The sequence below is a fragment of the Podarcis raffonei genome, chromosome 4, assembly GCF_027172205.1.
Source record: "Podarcis raffonei isolate rPodRaf1 chromosome 4, rPodRaf1.pri, whole genome shotgun sequence".
Lineage (NCBI taxonomy): Eukaryota > Metazoa > Chordata > Lepidosauria > Squamata > Lacertidae > Podarcis > Podarcis raffonei.
Window position 1 is genome coordinate 12,505,709 of NC_070605.1, and position 24,845 is coordinate 12,530,553.

General features: G+C 46.7%; 1 protein-coding gene across 8 annotated transcripts in view; it reads right to left on the reverse strand.

Annotated features, from left to right (window-relative positions):
* The window catches only part of TENM4 (teneurin transmembrane protein 4), a 680,333-nt gene extending 656,539 nt beyond the window's left edge, over positions 1-23,794 (reverse strand). For 5 of the 8 annotated variants that reach the window (XM_053385169.1, XM_053385167.1, XM_053385166.1 and 2 more), the window contains exon 1: positions 23,249-23,793. The gene's annotated coding sequence lies outside the window, so the exon portion shown is untranslated. Of the gene's footprint in view, positions 1-23,248 lie in introns of all 8 variants that reach the window. The other 3 variants (XM_053385164.1, XM_053385163.1, XM_053385165.1) reach the window with 2 other exon arrangements.
* Positions 23,795-24,845: the final 1,051 nt, after the last annotated feature.

A 24,845-nucleotide genomic window follows, 5' to 3' on the forward strand; every position in this document is an offset into this window, starting at 1 on the left:
ACAAAATACAGCCTTGTCGTACTCCTTTTCCAATTTTGAACCAATCAGTTGTTCCAAATCCAGTTCTAACTGTAGCTTTGTTCTGCATTAGGCACTGCTAGTTACCTCCATTTTGAGGAAGATTAGCCATTTAGCTGTCAGAATGGCTCGCGAGATCTAAGGTGGTTCATTTCTAATCCATTGTATAGAACGGAGATGAATTCTCACGGACGGATATTTTTTTTAGCAGAAAAACTGTGTGTCAGATTCCTTTTAAAAATGGAATCTCTCTGTTCAACCGGGAGCTGTTGAATTTGGGGGACATTCTTTCCATTTGTTGCATTAAAAGATAATTCACTCCTTCCATTTTGTAGAAGACCTGAATTTCCTAGTATTTATCAGAGATGACTATATTTTGGAACAGGCAGCTCAGCCTTCAATGGTAAGCAAGGGCCTCATTAGGAGTATCGGTGATGAAACATTAGAATCAACAGAAATTGTGGAGTTGGAAGGGACCCCAAGGGCCATCTAGTCCAACCCCCTACAATGCAGGAATCCTGCCCACAGCTGTCCCTGAGTGGGCTCAAACCACCAACCTTCTGGTTAACAGCCAGCTGCACTGACCCATTGCACCACCTGAGGGAATTAAAAGAGTCCATCCCATTCTCGTTCACAAAATAATCTGCGTAACTTGTTGCTGTGCCATTTGGTAAGATAATAACACTAGACACTGACTTCTGTATTTGGCCATCTAGCTCAGTATTGTCTTCCCTGACCACCACCAGTTCTCCAGGCTTTGGGAGAAGGAGACTTTCTTCTAAATGGAGATGTCAGGATTTGAACCAGAATATGGGGACGTCACAAATGGGGGGAGTGGTCTTGCACTCAGGTCCTGCTTGCGGGCTTCCTGAAGGCATCTTGAGATGCCACCATGAGAACAGGATAGTGGACTAGATGGGCTATGGGCCTGATCCAGCAGCTAGCTTCCTCTTATGTTCTTAAATAAAGGATAAGCAAGGTAGAGGGCCTTCTGGCGGTTCCCTCACTGTGAGAAGTGAAGCTACAGGGAACCAGGCAGAGGGCCTTCTCGGTAGTGGCACCCTCACTGTGGAACACCCTCCCATCAGGAGGAGATGAGTGACAATGTAACGTTTAGAAGTCATCTGAAAGCAGTCCTGTACAGTGGTGCCTCGCAAGACGAACGCCTCACAAAATGAAAAACTCGCAAGACGAAAGAGTTTTCCGTTTTTGAGTCGTTCCGCAAGACGAATTTCCCTATGGGCTTGCTTCGCAAGAAGAAAGCCCATAGGGAAATGTCCGCCAGCCTTCAGAAGAGGTCCTGTACCTCTTCTGAAGGCCGGCGGGGGGCAAAAGTCTTTGCTCCCCCCCCCCGCCTGCCTTCCCGGGATAGCGGAGAAGCGCAGCGCGTTTCTCCGCTATCCCGACGGCTTTTGAAGGCAGGCGGGGGGGGGAGCAAAGACTTTGGCCCACCGCCGGCCTTCAGAAGAGGTCCTGGACCTCTTCTGAAGGCCGGCGGGGGGCAAAAGTCTTTGCTCCACCCGCCTGCCTTCCCGGGACAGTGGAGACTTCTCCACTGTCCCGGGGCGATCTGAAAATGCTGGCGGGCGGCAGCGAAGCCTTCGCTGCCGCCCGCCAGCATTTTTAAGCCCCCGGGACAGCGGAGACTTCTCCGCTGTCCCGGGCGATCTGAAAATGCTGGCGGGCGGCAGCGAAGGTTTCGCTGCCGCCCGCCAGCATTTTAAAATCTCCCCGGGAGATTTTAAAATGCTGGCAGTCGGCAGCAAAGCCCTCCTGTCCCCGGAGCTTGCGGGGCGGGAGGTGGGGAGAAGGGCTTTTCTTCCCACCGCCAGCCTTCAGAACAGCCTTCTGAAGGCTGGCGGTGGGAAGAAAAGTCCTTGTCCCCCCCCCGCCCAGCCTTCAGAAGAGGTCGGGGGACAGACTGTCCCCGGACCTGGTCTGAAGGCGGTTTCCATAGGAACGCATTGATTAATTTTCAATGCATTCCTATGGGAAACCGTGCTTCGCAAGACGAAAAACTCGCAAGAAGAAAAAACTTGCGGAACGAATTAATTTCGTCTTGCGAGGCACCACTGTATTTTTTATTTGTCAAGTTTTATTATGTTTTATATATGTTTTATATATGTTGGAAGCTGCTTACGGTGGCTGGAACAGCCCAGACAGATGGACGGGGTACAAATATAACAACAACAACAGCAGCAGGTGATGGCCACCAATTTAGATGGCTTTAAACAGAGATTAGACAAAGTCATGGAGAATGAGGCTCTGAATGGCTGCTAGGCTAATACAGAGAATTTCCCCAAACTATGGGAAAGCAATGAACAAAATTACAGGAATGCCAAAACAATGGATATCATGTATAAAAATGACTTATGAAATAGCAAGGCAACTGTCCTATGCAAATTAGGCTAATTGTCATATGGTAATTTGTACCAAAAATAAATTATGATGCCTAAGAGAATAATATAATTCAGCATGCTTATTTTGTTTGTGTTTAATAGATAAAGCTTTAAAAAGTATCTCATGTATATTTATTCCAGTACGGCAAAGGTACTTGAGCTGAAATATGTGAGGGTGGGGGAAAATAAAGCATCCTTAGTTTAAACTCAGAGTAGACCCACCAAGACGAAGGAACGTAAATATGACTTACATTGGGTGTCAACCATGCAGAAATTTTTATTGGGATAATTATAAAAATTTAACGACAACAGAATGTACTTCCTTTACATTGTTTACATTTGAGGTGAAAAAGAAATAAAATCAAAAGATACTGAAGCAGCTGACACACTAATAATTTAATAACTAAATAAATAAATGACCAACCTGTATTCCCTCATATACTTACTAGGGACAATCCCTTGAAAGAAACATTAATGACAACTTTGAAATGTCCAAGCTTGTCCTAATACTGTTTTCGCAATGGGCATCCATTCATTGCCATGAATGACGATATGAAATGGGAGATTTTCACTGCCCCAAATGTTGCTGGGAATGTACCTGCCCCACTCCTGACACTAGGGTGCATTCAGATGAGAGGAACATTGCATTAGTTTTCATGGCTATAACGCTAGTGCTTCTCTCCTGTTATCTAATGTTCCTTGCGCACTGTAATACCTGTTGTGCTATGGAACTGTGGCTTTTTGACCAATACATCTGCATAGAGCAACTAACGCCAGAATCACAGAGTTGGAAGGAAGCCTGCAGATCATGTAGTCCAGGCACGTCCAACTCCCAAGAGACTGCGATCTACTCTACTAAAAAACTGGCAGTGATCTACCCATTGTCATTGGGGGACTGAGTTGTTGAGCTTTTTTTAGGAAGAGCCAGAGTTGTTGAGTTTGGATTTGATATCCCGCTTTATTACTACCCGAAGGGGTCTAAAAGTGGCTAACATCCTCCTTCCCTTCCTCCCCCACAACAAACACTCTGTGAGGTGAGTGGGGCTGAGAGACTTCAGAGAAGTGTGACTGGCCCAAGGTCAACCAGCAGCTGCATGTGGAGGAGCGGGGAAGCGAACCCGGTTCACCAGATTACAAGTCTCTTAACCATTACACCACACTGGCTCTCAGGATCCAAAGATCAAACACAACCGACCAGGGACACCCCACAATTGACCAGTAGATTGTGATCGACCAGTTGGAATTGCCTCATCTAGTCCTGAAATGCAGGAATATGCAGCTGGTCCTTATGGGGTTCGAACCTGCGACCTTGGTGTTATCAGCACCATGCTCTAACCAACTGAGCTACGCTGTGCTAAGTTTCATTCACACTAGTAGGCGTAGGATGGTGCGACAACAAACACTATCGGACAACATCGCTGCTGCCCTACCCTTTCTGCACATGAATGCTTCTGTTCCCCCCCCCCATGAAAACATTGGGAAAGATCCATATGCCAGTATACTTACTCAAATTTCATCACTTTACCCCCCTGATCTTCTGGCAGATGGGACTGCAAATGGATTTTTTATGGAGTCAAATAACACAAAAATGAGCGCTAAACACGACTTACATTCCATTGGTTTTTCAGAAGCAGATTTTTTCCCGTTGTGTGAAAGGTCAAAACTTAATGCAGAAATTCGCAGACAGGGAAATGCCGGAACAATGGAATAAACTTCGGTTTAAATGAAGACACAGGTCCCACACTGAACAACCACTTTTCTATAGACTCCGCCCTTGACTGCCACTCTGGCCCCGCCCATATGCAAAGCAGCCACCGACTCTCCCATTGCCTCTCCATCGAAGTTCCTTAATGCAGAATGGAAATGGAAACTGATGGCTGAGCTGATGATGTCAGCAAATTAACAAGGCCACTCTCTTAATGAGGAAAACCTGGTCCCATTCCCATGCAAGCCACATCTTTATTATACCGCTACTAATAAAACTTCATACGCAATAAAATGTCTATGCCAAAAAGCACTTAGAAAACAAAAAGCACAACAACCTCATTTTCAGAGATTTACACATGTTCCTCAATAGCTGCGGCAGGTGGGGATATTTCAAGCCTGGAAAATGTTCGCTAACCAAAACTTTAATTAGAGCTATGATTACACTGTGGTCTGCTGTTTGTATATGTGGATGTAATCACAGAAGCTTGGGGGACTATTAGCAATCCCTAACAGTCTCTCGACTAAAGACTGCTGGTGCTCACATATTGCGGATGGAGCATCAAGTGGTAATTCGCATGAGTGTCCAGGTCACCTCTAGATCTACCATTGCAGAAGGTATTTTTGTGTTATTTCACGGACGTTGCTTTCCATGCACTGAGATCGTAGAATGAGATCATAGTTGAGAGGGACCACGTGGATCACCTTTAAACCCCTTTGTGGCTTAGGGCCCTCGTATTTACGGGACCGCCTCTCCTGGTATGCCCTGCAGAGGACCTTAAGGTCCATGAATAATCATAGTTTAGAGGTCCCAGGCTCTAAGGAAGTCAGATTATCCGCCACCAGGGCCAGGGCCTTCTCAGTGATGGCTCCGACCTGGTGGAATGCTCTGTCCCATGAGACCAGCGCTCTGCAGGATTTAACTTCCGCAGGGCCTGTAAGACAGAGCTATTCCGCCTGGCTTTCAATTTGAACTTAGCCTGATCTTTTATTCCCCTTCCTTCCTTCCCCCTCCCCTTTTTATGAAGATTACCCACTCTGGGATCCCACAGCTAATTCTCCCCTGGTCTTCTCGCTGGCCCAAATAGGACTAATCCAGCCAGCTAGCCCTGGTGATCATCTAATGTTTATTGGATGGATTCCCCCCTTAAATTGATTTTTGAATTCTGAATTTATTGTTATTCACATTTTATACTGTATTTTATGCTGTTTTTTTGTTGCATCAATTAAGTGTTTTAAATTTGTTGTTAGCCACCCTGAGCCTGGTTTTCTGAACTGGGAAGGGCGGGGTATAAATAAAAATTTATTTATTTATCTATCTATCTATCTAGTCCAACCCCCTGTAGTGCAGGAATATTTTATCCAACGTGGGGCTCAAACCCACAATCTTGAGATTCAGAATCTCACGCTCTACTGACTGAGCAATCCTGGTCTTCAAGGGTGTCATGATCAGATCCAGAAAACTGAAGTGTCGATGTCAGCCTCCTCCCAACCTGGTGGCCTTCCTGATGTTTTGGGCTACAATTCCCAAGGGTCATCTTGTCCAATGCAGAAATCACAGCTAAAGAATCCATGACAGAGGGCTGCCCAACCTCAATTTAACAAACTTCAAGGAAGGAGAGTCCACCACCTGCCGAGGGAGACCGTTCCACTGCTAAACAGCTCTTACCACCAGAACGTTCTTCCTAATGTTTAGTCAGAATCTCCTTTCTTGTAACTTGTATCCGTAGGTTTGGGTACCATCCTCTGGAGCAGCATAAAAGAGGCTCGCTCCATTTTCCATGCGACAACCTTTCAAATGATTGAAGATAACTATCACATCACCTATCCCCAGGGCTGGATTTAGGTCTGATGAGGCCCTAAGCTACTGAAGGTAATGGGGCCCTTTATATGTCCAGCTGTCCTTTGTCAACAACAAATTGTCCCTGTTTTTGTTTGTTGAATATATGCTATATGGTAATTTATGGACCTAATAGGTATCTCAAGCCATTTGCACATGTTGCCATGCAAGCAGTCCATGCAGAATGGAGGCACCCTATGTATATAAAGGAGCAAACCAGTGATATTTTAGGGAGCAGGCTAGCAGGCGGGGCCCATGACTTACATCATAGGAGCCTACACAACACAAAACACTGTTGCTATATGTAGGTTTTATTTTATTTGTTTTTTTATCTTCTATTTTGGAAATGTACATCCACTTTTTTTTCTTTTAAAATTTTTTGGGGCCCCCAAGAGAGTGGCCCCTAAGCTATAGCTTGTTTAGCTTACACGTAAATCCGGCACTGCCTATTCCCACCCCATACATCAGCGTATGCCTGAATGTGATTTGGGTCATGTGTCTGTGGGCTTTCCCTTCTCCAATCCATCACAGGCTTGATTCAGAAGACACAAACTAGCTTCATTTCCCCATTTGAGCATGCTGAAAATGGTTTCCACCTTCCTCTTTTTCCTCTCCTGTGCCATTTTTTCTGCTGTTGTGTATTTATTGCTGCCCTTTATCAGTCGCCTGGTTTTAACGAAAAATCGCCCTAGGTGACATACAGCAACATGGGAAACTTAAAGGGGGGGAAATCACAACAATTCCATTAGGTAGGTTAAGCAGGGGACGTGGGTGGCGCTGTGGTCTAAACCACTGAGCCTCTTGGGTTTGCCAATCAGAAGGTCGGCGGTTCAAATCCCCGCAACGGGGTGAGCTCCCGTTGCTTGGTCCCAGCTCCTGCCAACCTAGCAGTTTGAAAGCATGTCAAAGTGCAAGTAGATAAATAGGTACCGCTCTGGTGGGAAGGTAAACGGCGTTTCCGCGCGCTGCTCTGGTTTCTGTGTTCCGTTGCGCCAGAAGCGGCTTAGTCATGTTGGCCACCCGGAAAAACTGTCTGCGGACAAACGCCGGCTCCCTCGGCCTGTAAAGCAAGATGAGCGCCGCAACCCTAGAGTCGTCTGCAACTGGACTTAACCGTCAGGGGTCCTTTACCATTACCTTTCTAGATTAAGCAGAGGTTGAGTTGCCCAAGTAAACTCCATGGCTGAGCAGGGATTTGAACCCCAGTCTCCACAGTCTGACCCCCACCACAATATACACTACATCCTCAGTCGCTGCAACCCATGAGAGTTGCAAGCAACACTCTCCTCCAGTGAGTCCTATAGTGCCCAATGGGACTTGATTCCCTAAAACTGGGTTTAGGATTACAGCCTATGTTTTGTAGGCCTCTCCAGATGGGTTGTCTGCCACCATTAAATCCCCCATAAGGCTGTAAATGGAAATGAGGAACCCAAAATGAAGCAACATTTATAAGCTCGGTAACCCACAGGCCAGAGTGCAGCGTCTCATTCAAGAGATTGTTCTCTTTCCATCACGCTTCCAGTTACCCACTTAAAGTCTAGGCCATCAATTAAAGAACAGATAAGGGTTTGGTTCGTTTTCTTTTTTTTGCATCCCAGTCACTTGAAGTCCATCAGTCCCTTCCTTTTAAAACGAAGGTGGTTTCCTGGTGAGGACAACCAACAAGAAACAGAGCAACTCAGAACTGTAAACCAACATTTAAAAGAAGTATATATATACCCCACATATGGTTTTAACAGATGTGGTTTTAAATTACCTTTGGGGCCTAATAATGTTTACTGAATGGTCTGAATGCTTTAAAAACCTTGGCTGTTCCCTCCAGCAGATTTCAAACTGACACACAAGCGTTTGGTCCTTAAAGCCGCAAAAAAAATCCTTTCTACTGCCCATCTCTCTACATTCGGCGCAGCCATGCCTCAGTCGTTGACCATGTTTGGCCAGTTATGATTTAATATTTTGCCCGCCAGTTTCCTTGCTGGAAACCGGGCAGGGGTCGGAGGCTGCTGTGCAGAACAAGTGAATAAATAAATCCTGGTAGACCACTGAGGCCCACTGCCATCGCTCCTGCCCTTGGAGTTTCAGTCTTTCCTAACAATGGGAAGCTTTCCGGTTGAGGACAGCCATGGAAGGGAAAGAGAAAAATGTTGAATAATTCAAAGCCATCACTGCTCAAGCCCGATGCAGGTTTAAAAATAGTCACAAGACACCACAGTATATAGCGTTTTCATCGCAGACTTCACTTGAAGCCTTTTTTATTATTTGTTTTGATGCAAAGGCATTTGTTCGGCAGAAAAAGCCGTAGCTTGGTGCTTTGCAGGCAGAAGGTCCCAGTTGAAATCCATGTCATCTTCTGGTAATTGTGGAGAGAGACGCCCGTCAGCATACTGAGCTAGATGGACCAATGGGTCTGACCGATTACAAGCTAATATTAAAACTAACACAGGTATTCCTTACCTAGGTCTGGTGGTGGCTAATGGGGCTGAGCCCCAAGTCTGGCTTGAATGGCGCCATGGCTTGGAAGCAGGTGTGGGAGTTAAGCAAGCGTTCACAATTCAGTTTTGGAAGCTCAGATATACAGTGGTACCTCAGGTTAGGTTACAGACACCGTTAACCCAGAAATAGTACCTCGGGTTAAGAACTTTACCTCAGGTTGAGAACAGAAATCATGCTCCGGTGGCACAGCGGCAGCGGGAGGCCCCATTAGCTAAAGTGGCACCTCAGGTTAAGAACAGTTTCAGGTTAAGAACGGACCTCCGGAACAAACTAAGTTCTCAACCTGAGGTACCACTGTATAAGCTAGGTGCCAAATGGCTCCTTAAACCAAGGTTGCAGTTGCCAAAACAGAATCTCTAGTTGCCATTTTGGGGCAAGACAGTTCTAAAGGCTTATTTTTCAAATGATGGACTGATAATAATTTATTTATGCCCGCCCATCTGGCTGGGTTTCCCCAGCCACTCTGGGTGGCTCCCAACAGAATATTAAAACCACAAAACATCAAACATTAAAAACTTCCCTAAACAGGGCTGCCTTCAGATGTCTTCTAAAAGTCAGATAGTTGTTTATTTCCTTGACATCTGATGGGAGGGCGTTCCACAGGGCGGGCGCCACTACTGAGAAGGCCCTATGATTAAGTCTCAGTTAAACATATGGCTAGTTCAGATGACAACCTTGAGCTAGGTTAAGAGCTTTGACAACTTAAAGAAAAGTCACCCAATCCAGGGACAGTCCACATATATATGTTGGCCTATTCCAACCTATTTTTCTTAATGGTGACCTCAGACCAACCATAACAGAGGAATGATCTTCACAACTATGAGCAGGGCAGTGGGAGAAGGAAGTGAAGACAAGCTACAACAATTAACTATGATGTTCATCACTGCTCCAGCTCTGGCTGCACTTTGTACTTTGGTTCCAGAAATTCATTCTGATTGTACAGATAAAATGTAAGTGTTGGAATTGTACAGGATGGAGTATTAGGATCCCCAAATGGTGAAAATACCAGGCCCCATCCTGGCATCCGGGCAGCTTGACTTGGTCGCAAGTGGTCGAAATCTCGGTGCAAAATGCGCCTGGCTAATTTCGAACCCTGATTCAGATCCCAAAGTGGAAATTATGTTGTCCATCAACCACCTTTTATTCCCAAAGCTCAGTGGAGATGCCATGTTGCTGTGAGGTTTACATATCCCACGATCTCTTCATAATGGGGAGCCACTGGCAGAGGAAGGGGGTGCGGTAGGTGTGGGCTGCCCTGGGTGGCATCCCTGAGGGGGGGTGACATCACTGCCCCGCCCCCTGGGACACTTGCCCCACCCCCAAGGTTGGCTAGCCCCGCCCCTAAGTGTTCCAGGTGCTGGAGCAGCTAGATCCGCCTCTGCAGGGAGGTGTAAGTAAACAGCCCTGAAATTGCTTTGAGTGCCACATTGCCCACCTTGAAAACACACAAAGAGACTGGTTGGATCAAGACAAAGGTCCATCTCCTCCATCGTCCTGCTTGCAGGGTGGCCAAGAGATGCCCCAGGAGAAAGCCCACAAAAACAACTTGAACGCAACAGGCCCCTCCCTGTTAGCAAATCACTCCTCTGTTGCTGATGTGTGGCTAGAAAGCCACATGTCACTGTTTACTTTCCTGAGCTGGGAAAGTCTGAGGGCGGAAGTTACGTCTTATCTCTTCCGTTATGTCGTGCTGTTGCGCTGTGTTTCTCTCTCTCTCTGCCTGCTGCTGAAGAAGAGAGCAGATGCCATTATGCTCTGTCCTGTAAATATTGCTTAATAAATCCTTAGGACGTTTCCGAGCACAATTCAAAGTGCTGGTGTTGACCTTTAAAGCCCTAAACGGCCTCAGCCCAGTATACCTGAAGGAGCATCTCCACCCCAATCGTTCTGCCCAGACACTGAGGTCCACCTCCAAGGGCCTTCTGGCGGTTCCCTCGCTGTGAGAAGCAAAGCTACAGGGAACCAGGCAGAGGGCCTTCTTGGTAGTGGCACCCACCCTGTGGAATGCCCACCCACCAGATGTCAAAGAGAACAACAACTACCAACTTTTAGAAGACATCTGAAGGCAGCCCTGTTCAGGGAAGTTTTTAATGGGTGACATTTTAATGTATTTTTAATCTTTGTTGGAAGCCGCCCAGAGTGGCTGGGGAAACCCAGCCAGGTGGGCGGGGTACAAATAATAAATTACTACTACTACTACTACTACTACTACGGATGCTCACATTCACGCTTTTAGTCATCACTGCTAACTCTGCTGATTAATAGCATGCACAGGATCATCCGACCTGTGTCCATCTCCCCTGGGATGGACATCAATGAAGAGTGATGTCCATCAAGGGGGAGCGCAACACTGGACAACACCTGGAGAGGTTTGTCTCATACCGGGGCAGTGCCCCCCCCAGGGCGTGTTACAAACACTCCCCCCTTTGGATCCTTAGCAACTGGTACTCACAGGTACATCAACAGCACAGGCAGAACATAAGCCACCATGGCCAGTGGCCCTGACAGCCTTTGCCTCCATGAATTTCTCTACTTCCCTTTTGAAAGTCATCCAAGTTTGTGGCCATCACTACCTATTATGGGAGAAACGGAGAAACTCCCCAAAGTGTGGTTCTATCCTGTCCTATTTATTTATTTGCATTCCACAAAATTGACAAAATAGGTAACAACTAAGTGCTACTGAATCCAACCCAGAAATCTGGAAAGTCGCTTGAGGGATGTGTACAATTCTATATGTACAAACCTATGCATAAATGCTCATCAGGAAGTCCATCTTTCTTTTAAAGTGCAGGTAAGCAACTTTAACCTGTTGCAGGATCTTAGCCAGACCCAGCTGAATATAGTAGAGCATACGCAGACTTCCAGAAGCAATCAGTTGCAGGCAGGAAGGATGAAGCAGGAACAAGACGCTGCTACCAGTAACTTGGTTACTTAGAGGTGTTTATTATTTACAGCAGACTCCTACAAGTTACTATATACAAGATACACACACGGATCTTAAACTCTCTCTCTTAACAAACTCCAAACGACTGTCAGAATTGACCAACAAACTATCCAGCAAGGAAGGTCATGAGTCATCAGGCCTATGTGGAGACATCAACCTATAGTTGAGCTGTATCCAAGGTCCCATATCTCTAGTCAGAATAACTCCCTCTGCTCAGACTTCTTGGCCTTTGGCCAACTCTTAATTGCTTTGTGAGAAGCTGCATCAAACGGCACGTAGACAAAATATCCCAACACGTAGATCTTTCGTTGAAACGTAAGATATGAAGTCCCACCAAATCAAAGTGTGGCACAGATCCTGTTCAGTTGGTTAGAACGTGGTGTTGATCATGCCAAGGTTGCAGGTTCAGTTCCCGTAAGGGACACTTGAATAATTCTGCATTGCAGGGGGGTTGGACTAGATGATCCTCGGGATCCCTTCCAACTCTATAATTCTATGCCAAAGATCTTTTCCCTTTGAGTACACAACTTTTGTGGGTTATTTGTTCAGCCCATGCATTTTTATGCCATAATGCAAGAGACAACTCGCGTGAAAATTTCCATTTCTGTGCCATAGACAGCTTGGCAGGTGCCAATAACCAAGGTTGGCAGGTGCAATAACAATGCACAAATACATTTTGTGACAATGTATACTCAGATGATGAAGATACCTTGACCCCACTCCAATCATCGCACTTGGAAACGTCAGAGCCGCCTCCCTCTTAATGCTTTTTAAAAAGTTGCGATAGACTTTCAGGTCTCCTGCAAGGCAGGAATCTCATGCTTATCAGTGTCTCTGGGGAGCTGAGAGGAACGGCATGTGGAAGGCTGCAGGAAGAAGAAAAGAAGCAGCTCTCTCTTTGCAGAAACTTTAGAAGAACATTAAATCACTAAACTCTTGGATGTGGAAAAGTGTGGAGCGCAGAGACGAGAAACGGATGCGAAGGCAGGAGATCTTTCGGATAACAAAGCTTTTAAGCCTCTCGCCAATGAAATAAAAGCCGAGAACTCTCAAACTTATTTTTCTTAGCCGGAGTATATCTTGCATCTGGTGAGCTGGAGGTTTTTAGCCGGGGCTGGGGGTGGGGAGTCAGGGAGAGCAGTACCCGTGACACTGACCTGATCCACACATGGTAAGCCAAAGTGGGGGTGTCTAACCCATGGAATTCTCTCCAGTCTACAAACCCTCCCGTGCTTTGCAGCCTCCTTGGATGCTTCTGGCTGGCTACAATGTGCCCTTGAGTTCAGCTAATGGCTCTTCCTCACCTGGGTGGAGGACAGAGAAGGGTGTGTGAGTCTAAGCTAGCCTACATATGATACAATAATCTTTATTGTCATTGTCCCATACAGAACAACGAAATTGAAAAAATCTACATCGGACATTCAAAACCCAACAAGCCTGCTATCCCAGCCTGGTTAACCCCCTAAAAACTCTGAGACCCCATAATTAAATACAATAGACTCCCATAGAGACTACCTTACACTGCATTTAAAACCAAAATCGCATTTGGATAGAAACTGTTTCTCAGGCGGCTAGTCCTAGTCTTTATAACCCTGTACCTTCTTCCAGAAGGCAGAAGCTGAAAGAGATCATTTCTGGGGTGTGCACAATCCTGCACTATCTCTGCAGCTTTCTTATGACATAAGATCATAAGAAGAGCCTGCTGGATCTGGTCCAATGTAAAGGGTAAAGGACCCCCAGACGGTTAAGTCCAGTCAAAGGCTATGGAGTTGCGGTGATCATCTCGCTTTCAGGCCGAGGGACCCGGCGTTTGTCCACAGACAGCTTTCCAGGTCATGTGGCTAGCAGGACTAAACAGCTTCTGGCACAACAGGACACCATGACAAAAACCAGAGCGCACGGAAATGCCGTTTACCTTCCCACCGCAGCGGTACCCATTTATCTACTTGCACTGGCGTGCTTTCAAACTGGTAGGTTGGACAGGGGAACGGGAGCTCATCCCGTCGCGGGGATTCAAACCACCAACCTGATCAGCAAGCCCAAGAGGCTCAGTGGTTTAGACCCCAGCACCACATGTGTCCTTTCATCCTGCTCTCACAGCAGCCAACCAGATGCTGGCAAGCAGAACCGGAACACAAGAGCACTCTAACAAGTGTTAGAAACTCAGTTATATAGGCTCATCACCAATTGGCACTTTAAATGCAGGTTACGGCCCCTACAACGAAAGGTGTGGGTGCCATTTTTCCCTGTGGGTGGCCCAGATGCTGTGGCTGCTTGCTGCTGACACCGTTCATCAACACACCAGTTTTGGGCCTGGAGTTGGCAACTGAGGGAAGGGCGGTTGGCACCCATCAGAGAGTCAGATTTGGCCTCTGGGTGACAGTAGCTGAGCCCTGTCCTATCATAACACGCTATCGCACTCTGCAGCTGAAAAATGAATCTCGCCAGCTGCAGCACATGGGATGCCTGCGCTCCCAAATACACAGACTGGTAGCGTAGTACATATTTAGAAAGGCCTTCATGAAATATTCAGAGGAATGTGATGTAAGGCTAGCTACCACGGCGTGTGTGCCAATTCTGCAAAGCTTACTCAGGGTATTTTTGTTGACACAGGACTGTGGGGAAGGCAAAGCAAGTCCAAGCTTGGAATCAAGTGCTCATGACTACTGGTGCTGCTGTAATCAGAGAAGCGGCTTCGGAGAATATATGGGGTTGGAAATGTTGATCAGGGGCAAGCAGGAGGCATGCTTGGCCTGATTCTTTCTGACTAATGCACTAACTCCTCCATTAATTAGCGCACCTCAGACCAGGTCTATGCTCTGCTAATGCCAAATCCAAGCACATCCCTCCCCCACAAGTGCGCTGTCAACACCTTGCATTAAAAGAGGTGCAAGCAAAGTGCCATCTCCTCTTCCCAGCAGAGTGCAAACAAAGCACAATCATCGATGGCAAATCTGCTGGGCAAAAGTTGCCTCTGGTAGCAGCCCCAGTTGTTTCCAGTTTGCGCTAGGAATAAAAGAGCATATGCACAAAAAAGGACCTGTGTTAAAACAAATAAAATTGCATGGGGCTCATAAAATTTCCTAATAGCTGTGCGCTTCGCCTTCCTCTTCTCACTGCCATTCCAATTCTGTTAAGATGAATCTAATTGTGAAGACAGACATCCCAATTATTAGAAATACATAGGCAGATAATTATGAAATTACTGTGAAATAAGTTAACTGTTTATATTTGGACAACTTTTCTGCTGTACTTTATAGAAAGGGGGAAAATAATCATTTCCTTAATAACAATTTAAACTATTCATTTAACTAAAACAATAACATTATAGCATATGTATTCATGTTTGTTAACTGATGTGGTTAAACAATTAAAAAACAAAACTTAGACTAAGTTTTTGCACACCTGAAAAACTTAAAACAAATCATTATTTCCTGATGAATAGCCTTTGGACTATAATGTAACTTAAATAGAAAACTAGCTTTAGAAAGATTTTTTTTCCTCCAAAAGCCTTTTACTTTAAAAATCCAATTTAAATTTAAAAAATCTGATTTTTAAAAATTATTTTTAAAAAATAATCAATGATTTTTATCCACCCTAACTTGGATCCAGGATGCCTCAGAGACTGCCTGATCCCTTAGATCCATGCCCAATCACTGAGGTCTTCAGGCAAGTCAATGTTAGTGATCCCCCCATTACTCAGATGCATAACTCATATCCACCAGGAACTGTGGATTTATGGAACTCTCTTCCACTTGAGGCCAGACAGACAACTGCCCTGCTGAACTTCGAGCACCCATTGAAAACTTTTTTTATTCCATCGTGCATTTCCAATGGATTCTGATTTTGCCATTTAAACTCATTTTCATTGCCTCAAGTTTCTTGCACGCTGCTCAGAGACAATCGTAATGAAGCAGTATGCAGGGGTGTAGCAAGGGGGTGCGGTGGGTGCGGGCCACCCTGGGTGTCACCACTGAGGGGGTGACAAAATGCCAAGTGGCACTCACAGCGGGGCCTGCAGCGCACCCAAGCCACACATCTCTCCTGGGATTCGCGCGGTGGTTTGGATGCCCAAATGCTCTGCACTGCCCCAAGCAGTCTGCCCATTGCCTCAGCTGTAGGGCGGTTGAGTGGGAGGAGGCAGGCAGACTCCGCAGAGGCCCCACAGTGTCCCCGCCCCCATGGACAGCTGGCCCCACCCCTGTGAGCAGCTGGCCCCGCCCCCAGGCACAGGGCACACATGCCGCCTCAGGCGCCTGATTGGCTTGCTGGCGGTATGCAGATTGTCAGAATGAATAAATGAACCTGGCTGGCTTTCCCAGTCTGTATTTCTTTTTATGTAACCAAAGGCTGGCTTTCAGCCCTATCAACACAATCTAATTAAAGACTCTCCATTACAATAGACTGATACATGCAAATTAATATGACTGTCTCTGTGAATCAGGCATCCTAAGCAGACCATCAGTAACTTCTGCTTGCCTTTGTTTGGAAGAAAGATGCCGCCGTCCTAGGAGGCAAATCTGTATTTTCTGGCTTAAAAGAACCGAACAACAAATGTAATTGTGCTTACGATAAGATCTCCACAAATGCCGTTAGAACTCTGTAATCGCTAACCAACAGACACGCTAGCCTTATGATACATATCTTTAAGAAAAGTAGTGTAGGAATATTCAGCCAAATTGCTCCTGATCAAATTGAGGTCATGATTATTCCACCCTCCCAAGATGGTCCCTGCAGTTTACTGAGAAACATCAGAAATGGTCACAAACAGAGGCAGCTCTGGACTCAATAAGCGTTCAACTGGTGGGTCTTCCATGCACAGAGAATGATAAGATAATGCTGAGTCAGCTGATGGTCCCTCTACCCCACAGGTGGGGTAAGTGGAGACCTCCAGATGTTGGTGGACTCCAGTTCCCATCAGCCCCTGCCAGCATGGCTTGTGGTAGGCGGATGATGGGAGCTGGAGTCCAGCAAGATCTAGAAGACCACAGATCCCCTGTGTTTTCAAAGTGCAGTCATACCTCGGAAGTTGAACGGAATCTGTTCCGGAAGTCTTTTTGACTTCCAAAATGTTCAGAAACCAAAACGCGGCTGCAGAATCATAAGTCATGGAAGCTCTGCCCGATGTTCAGCTTCCAAAAACAGTTCGCAAACTGGAACAGTCACTTCCTGGTTTGCAGCATTCGGGAGCCAAAACATTTGAGAACTAAGCTGTTCGAAAACCAACGTACAACTGTATTGAAAATGTCAATGCAAGAGGATCTCATGCCCTCCAACATTTCTGCAGTTAAAATTGGGACGTCCTGTTCCATAATAATATCCATATTTTTATTATTTATACCCCACCCATCAGGTTGCCCCAGCCATTCTAGGCAGCTTCCAACATATATAGAAACATAATAAAACATTAAACATTAAAAACTTCCCTATACAGGACTGCTGATGTCTTCCAACATTTATCCAATGAAAATAAGGAAAGCCTAAGGGAAAGTGGGGCATTCTGGGATCAAATCAGAAACTGGGATGGCTTCTGTAAATCTGGAACTGTCCTTGGAAAACAGGGACACTTGGAGGGTCTGGGATTTGTCCCCCTTGTCCAAATATTTCGAGGAAAATTATTTTGCCTATTAGCACAGTAAATTTAGAACATTACGCAGGAGAGTATCTTCTTTAGAAATACCATGGAAACAAATCAGCTACCCCCCCGCCCCTTATGCAAAGATCAAATTTCTTTTTGTTTCTCTCTCCCCCCCCCGCCCCCCGTCTTACCTTCTCAGCATCACCCAGGTCTTTGCCATGGCGAAAACGCACATGTATATATTTTTAGAAGCCTTTCATTAGAATCTTGTTCCTTCTGAAAACATATTGGTCAAAGATCCATGAATACCCAATTCACTGGGAAGTGGTGCGTGCGGTTCTGTCAAAGTGCCCAGATACGCCAATCTGTCAGCTCCAAGGCAGCAACAAAATATTTTAGCTTTTTAGCAACAATAGGCTAGCCGGGACGGATAGGCCCAAAGTGTGCAGCAGGTAGCAATCAGGCATTAAATCTGAGCCGATGTTGATTTGAACATTTCCATCACATGGAGATTTAATCAGCAAAAGGCAATTTCAATCCCTGCTTCTCCATTTTAGATATCACACATTTCAAGGCAAGTGCGTGAAATGCTTTGCATACTGCTTAAACTATGCATGCTGAGTGCAAGAATCTAATCACTTTTTCACACACGTACACCCTGCACGGGTGATAAGATCTAAAGGGCAATATCAGTCCATTCGCAGACCAGGTTATGTGATAAGCTGCCTCAGATGTGCTGGGCAGATGACTTCCATCATTTCTCTGATGAAAGCAGGGGCATCCCATCCATACCCTCTAACATTTCTCTGATGAAAATATGGACGTCCTAATAGGACCTTCCAGGATCAAATCAGAAACTGGGACAGCTTCTGTAAATCCAAGGCCGTCCCTGGAAAACAGGGGCACTTGGAGGGTCTGGGTATGTGACCCTGTTGAATTTCTTGACCCTCTCAGCTGGCATTTGATACCAGGGAGTCAGTGTGGTGAGACTGTTGGACAGGTGAGGCCCAGTTGACCAGGCTTCAAATCCTCAGTCAGCCATGAAGCTCACTGAATAATCTCAACTCGGTCATGGTCTCTCAGCCTAACCTACCTCACAGGGATGTTGTGAGGGGGAAATGGAGGGGGATGGGGATAGAGAACTATATTCCCCACCTTGAGTCCAACAACCAGTATTAGAAACTCAGATATATATACGCCAGGTGCCAAATGGCTCCTTAAACCAAGGTTGCAGTCATCAAAACTGAATGTCTAATTACCATTTGGAGGGAAGACAGCTCTCAAGTCTTATTTTTCAAATGACAGACTGACTGTGATTGATTCTCCATTAAACATCTGGCTAGTTCAGATGACAACCTTGAGCTGGGTTAAGAGCTTTGAGAAGAAACGTTACTTGATCCATTGCCGGTACACATCTACACTGGCCTTTTCCAACCTCTTTTCCCAAATGGTGACTGCTGCTGCTCAGGCTGCACAGAAAAGGCGTTTTGGTTCCTGAAATGCATTCCAATTGTGCAGGTAAAATATAACAGATAGAATTCTGCAGGATAGGGTATGAGTGTGTGAAAACAGCCCGGATCCAATGATCCCCAGACGGTGGAAATGTCAGGCCCCATCCTGGCCCCTAGGCATCTTCACTTGGTTGCAAATGGTCAAAAGCTAGGTGCAAAATGCGCCTTGCGCCTGGCTAATTCCGAACACTGGCAACAACATCTGGAGGGCGGCAGGTTAGCCACACCTGCCCTATCTTGGTGGTTCAAAGCCTGGTTCAAAGCCTGCAGATACTGGGCAACAGGATCCCCTGATTTGATGGTGCTACTGAGGAGTAAGAAGCCTGTGGGTTTCAACAAGACAAAGGCTGATGGCTCCATCTCATCTGACTGATGCCAATGCTATCGAAGCATTTTGGGATTAAGGACTTAAAGCAACATTGATCTGAAATCCCTAATAGGAAGCCACTTGTGTCATTCACCGTTCATCTCGCCAAACACCCCCTACCTTTCGTTTTCCTTACTGTGGCACTTGCAACGTTAGATCTGGAGACATCAAGTTACATAAGATCTTAGCTCTGCTCTGTGGTTAGGACGTAATTCTGTCAGAAAACGAACCACTGGAGCAGAAAAGTGAACAAAACTGGATTTGACTTTCCCTGGGATAAAAAAAATAACAATAAAAGGAGAGAGGGGGAACGAAGACGACCTTTCGTTATTTAAGCATCTTCCTCCTTTTAGAAGTGGGACCAGAGTTCAGTGCACTGTTGCACTCCTGGGTAGCAGAATACATGTGAATGGGGGATCACATAAAACAAAAGAGCACAAGTATTTTAATTGAAATACTGCTGCAGATGCTGGGAGAAAGAGATGGGTTTCTCTTGTTATACGTGCCAGGGGAGCGGGGGGGGGGGACATAAAGAAATATCAGGTCCCAATTAGTCTCTTGTAACAACACAAAGAAAGAATGGCAGTCCCCTAGGGTGGGCAAAGAAATTCAATTCAATTTGCATTCAAAGTTGAGCGTACCTGATATGCCCTTTCTGAAAACACGGTTTTGGGTTTCTGAGAACCAAAGCATAGCCACTCTTCTCTGAATCTGCACTTTTCTGAATTTTGCAGTGTCAGCCAAGCAATGTGTGCAAAAACACATATGCAGGGATAAACTCTGCACAGTCATGCACGTCTTTGGGAAAACAGCATACACAAATGTTTCTCGTTAGGAGAAATTGTTTACACCTCCAAAAAAGTGTGTATTGTGGGCAAAAGCAACATGCAAAACATGTGCATTAGGAAAAATTCACCCCAAACCGCTGGTGGGTTTTCAAGAGGGTTCTCGGGAATAAATTGCAAACTGGTGTGGAAATGTGAAGAGCCGAACCTAAAAATGGGGAAAATGAAAAACCCAAACTGACTGATTTGCTCACTCCTAGCTTCTGCCTCAAATCTTGGTTCCCTAAAAATAAAGGAGAAGCATAGCATGTGCTAGCAATACAGCAGAATATCCAAGTGCTATTTCTCTGAAACACACACACACTTAACCTCAGTAATCCCAGAAACCAGACAAGTACGGTAATCCCAGCTATCTTTTTTAACTCAGTGACACGCATATACACACAGAACATTTTTGCCTCTTCCAGTAAATCTGACACAGTCTTCATCGGCTCCAACAGACTCCTGGATTGCACATTTGTCAAAGAAGAAGCACATTTTCTCAACCCCTTCCCCTACAGAGACACCCTACCCCCCAAATATATTTGGGGTGTGTGATGGAGGTTGCAAAAAGAGAGAAGTGAAATGCAGAAAGGTGGTTTGGCAGTTGTGAGAGACTCCCTGTAGAATTCCTTGACTGAGTGGTTCTCCTATTACAGCTAGTTTTCAAGGGAAACAGGTTGCAAACAGAAACACACACACACACAACTACAGTGCGTTCATGCACACGGAGACATGTGGCAGTGCACCAGTCTCTCTCTCTCTCGTAGAAGCAGCACACACCCAAGCGTTGAGCATGCCTCCGTGTAGGTGACTGGAGAAAGCCTTCTTTAGCAAATGCCGAAGAACCTCAGCCCAATTCCAACACGCATAGCTGCTGAAAAGAAAGGGTTTTCCTGCCCAAGCAGCCTTTCCCTCAAAGGGGGATTGTGGCAGCAGGGAAGCCTAATGGCCCCAAGCAGTCTCAGCCAGGGAGAAATTATCCAGCAGGCTTGCGGCAAGAGCCTTGGCTCTAGCACGCTGACCGGGGAAGAAGGCAGAAGCGAGAGTGGTCTCTCTTTATTATAGGTACAGATTCTTTCTCTCTCTCTGTGTGTGTGTTTGTGTGTGTGTGTGTGTGAATTCTAAAAGAATAATCTATCCAGCCTCACGGATTCTAATCTTCAATCTCTGCCACAACGGAAGGTTTTCAGGAATGGTGAACCTCCCCCTTTAAGTTCTGCCTAGCATGCAGAGAGAGAGAGAGAGAGAAATTACTACCTAGAGCTTGCTAGCTCTTTCATCAAAGCCTGCAAAAGTAGATACAGGCTGTGAAATGGGGGAAAGCACAGGTATCTCTGGCCCTGGAAAGGCCAGTGAAATAAATTAAACGGAGACAAATTACTCGAGTCCATAACTAATCAGCCAGGCTGCCCCAAACCTAATGCTGCCCTGGGAACTAATATATTGTCTCTTGGATGCATTTTTTCCACCTTGCCCTTGGTTCAGAATGCTTCCCAGGTCCAGAGGAGGACACAGTGCGAGTATGTATCAAGCACACATCCTAGCTTCCATTTGTGATTGCACCTAACATGGCAAGAGCACATGGTGCGTGATGATGTGCCTCGGATGAAGGACATTTTCTTAAAAAAACAAGGGGTCATTCTTCTCTGCCATCGTTCACAGCATTCTGAACCTCCCAAAAGTGAGTCGCATTAATGGGCCAACCAAGCAGATCAGTATGGAGATGGAACGAGTTAGACCTCCCTTGCTCTTGCCGTGAGACGGCGTCTAGTCAAAGAGGAAGGAATGTGCAACCAAGACCTAACTCATCAGATGCCCACAGCCAGTTGGTAGCACAAGATCATTAAAGTTTGTGTGTGCATTGAAAAAGAACACATTCAGATTAACAGCTGTTGATTTGTTTGTTCCTTAAAACACATCTTTAAAAAAAGAAAACAACCCAAAAATAAATAAATCAGCTTTTCTAGAAGGCCAGGACTATATATTTCTAGAAAGTCTCATCCACCTGAGCAAATCTGCTTTGCAGCTACAGAAGAGGACAAGACATACCACAGGAATGCTGAACCCCCTGTCTCAAAAAAGCAAACTCTTTCTCAGTATGGTTGACAGCACAACACAATGGTTGCAACGTATGACAGATGTGTTGTTCTGGAAGCGATTCTTTCAGCACATTCTTTTCTTCAGTGCTACACAAGTTCAAAAACAGACACTTTCTACCTTCTGAAATCCAAGGTATCTAAACCCACTCCCCCTGCCAAAAATATGCACACGTGTGTGCGCATGAACGCAATACTAAAACAGGCAATGCAATGCAGGACATGTTATTTGGGTGTCTACCTATGCATTCCTCTCTCGATATATTCCAAATTTCAACGTGCGCCTAGCAACATCACTCCCTGAGACACACACAGCAACACCTTCAGAAGCACAACCCTATACATGTCTGCTCAGAAGCAAATCCCAGAGTTCAAGGGGTGTAGGGTCTCCCAGTGCTAACTTGGCTGCCAAGAATGGGAAGGAAAGTGCTTAGAAATATAATTAGCAGGAGGGCAGATTTCCTTCCTTCCTTTGGAGCTGGAACTCTGAAAACTTCGCCCCAGTCTTTAAAACAGCAACAACGACCCTCTCTCTCTCTTTTAAGCAGGCATGGATTTTCCTTGGAAAGAAGTCCCACTGAGTTCAATGGAACTTGCACCCTGGTAAAAGTATGCATAGCTCCTCAAAGATGCAGATGTAAACAGACCCACAGAAGACCAAAGGAAGGAGGGGGGGGAGTCAAGGTGAGGAAGGAGACTCTCAGGATGGGAAGATTTTGGGAGGAGGAGGGAGGAATAGCAGGTGACCCCCCCACACCCCATTTCTAATTTTCAGCCTGTGGTTCTGAAATAACTTATTGATCTATTGGGCAAAAACTCCTCCTCCCTCCCTCCCTAAATCTCCTCCTCCCACATCTCTAGCAGCAGAACTGAGGGCAGGATCTCTCTCTCTCTGCCCCCCCCTCCAAAGAATGACTGGAAAGAGAAAGGGGGTCACGCAGGCTTTTGCCACAAGCTTTCCAGCACAGAGAAGGTCTGTCCCTAGTTTACACGGCGAGGGATCCGCCGACCCTCGGCAATGCTATTCAACCCGAGGAAGCTGAACGGATTCGCGTCTGCAATCTCTTAAAAAATAATAATAGCGGGGGTTGAAAAGCAGAGAACCAAGCCGTTGCAAAAATAGGCAGGGAGGGGTGTCTTTGCTTATGGGGTGAATCGCCCTTCTCTCGCCTATGCGAGTAAAATAAATGAATGCCCAGACGTCCATATATATATGGGTGAATGGAAGAGATGGATTTTCTTCCAACTGTATTGCAGCACGAAACGAACCGGGCCCAAAGGGTGGGAAAGGCAGCTGGCGATCGCGAGAGAGCCGGGCAGATCTCTCTAAATCCTGACTCGGGTGGGGGTGGGGAGGAAAAGAGGACAGCGCCAGGGAGGTAACGGGGTGGGGGTGGGGAGGCAGCAGGGAGGGGACCTTCGAGGAGGAGGAGGAAGATCATCACTATAAAAAAGCCCTTTTGGCGCTTACCATTTCTGCAGGGCTCGCCGTCCGCTCCGCCTGCGCGTTCCGATCTGCCCAGCAGCTGGATCCCAAGCCGGGAGGGTGCTGTGCGGATCGCGCTAAATCAAGCCCGGAAACGGCCGCGGCTCATCCTAAAACCAGGCGGGATCAGCCATGCAGAGACCAACCCATGAAAAACGCCAAATCCCCAAATCAAAAGGAAGCGCCCCGTTCCCCGTTCTCAGCAGGAGATTTCTCTCTCCGCCAAGCGAGGTGAAAATGATGATCAGAACGCGCACATCTCTTTTCTTCTCTCTCTCTGCTTTCCAATGTCCAGGCTTCCCGGCAAGCTGCAATCCCACCAAAAAACGCCTCGCGTGCCTTTCTCCTCCTCCTCCTCCTCTTCTGCTTCTCTCTCTCTCTTCCTTCTCTCGCCTTCTGGCTCTCTTATACACACAGAGACACACACACACTCACACGCAGGCAGGCAGGCAGGCGCAGGAGGGGCGAAGCGAGCGCGGCGCACTCAGCCAGGCAGGTTGCATGAATGGGAGCGCACCAGCCAATCCTCCGCTTGCCTGCGAACGGGAGAGCCACCCGGTCGCTTGCAAGCTGGTCTGCACCATTCGCGCGCCGGGGAGGGGCGCCGGGGGGGCGGGCGGGCGAGGGGAGCAGCCAGCTCGGCTCAGGTGAGCCTGCCCCCTTTCCCATCGCCCGAGCGCACCCGGCGCTCCTGCGTTGGATGAGGCTTTCGTGGGGAGGGGGGCATAGATCTGGGATCAGGGGTGCCCCAAATATTGGGGGCCCCAGGTAAGCCCTGCCCCACATAACTGATCACAAGACACACGCACTATTTGAATGGCAATGCCCATCAACTTTGGTTGGGGAGGAGGGAAGGTACCTCATTTTGTTAGGGGGTGTGAAGGGACCTCGGCCACAAGGAGTTGGGTCTTGGATCGTTCCTAGACCCATCTCTGTTTGGGAACAATGTGGGGATCCTGCAAGGTGCCTTTTAAAATCCTCCCCCTATCGCTCTCTCCTCCTGTCCCGCTGTAGACGTGACAACCATCAGGAACAGAGGGAGCCCAATGTGCCCGAAAACACGTGGGTCACAACCACACAGCACATTAGAAGCATGCTTTGTACTGCTTTTGGCAGTCCTGGCGCCCCACAAGGAATCCTGGAAACTGTAGTTCGCTCTCCACAGTGTGGCAATTCCCAACAGCAAACTGCGGTTCCCAGTATTGTTTAGGGGGGAAGCCACGGCTGTTAAAGGAATACAGTGGTACCTCGGGTTACATACGCTTCAGGTTACAGACTCCGCTAACCCAGAAATAGTACCTCGGGTTAAGAACTTTGCTTCAGGATGAGAACAGAAATTGTGCTCCAGCGGTGCAGCAGCAGCAGCAGGGGGCCCCATTAGCTAAAGTGGTGCTTCAGGTTAAGAACAGTTTCAGGTTAAGAACGGACCTCTGGAACTAATTAAGTACTTAACCCGAGGTACCACTATATAAGCATCCTTAATGACATGGTGCGGATGTGGCCAGTTGGCCTCTCCAGCGCACACGGACCCCTGGTTCGGGAACAGACTTTGGTAATATGGTGCCCTGAATATTGATTTCAA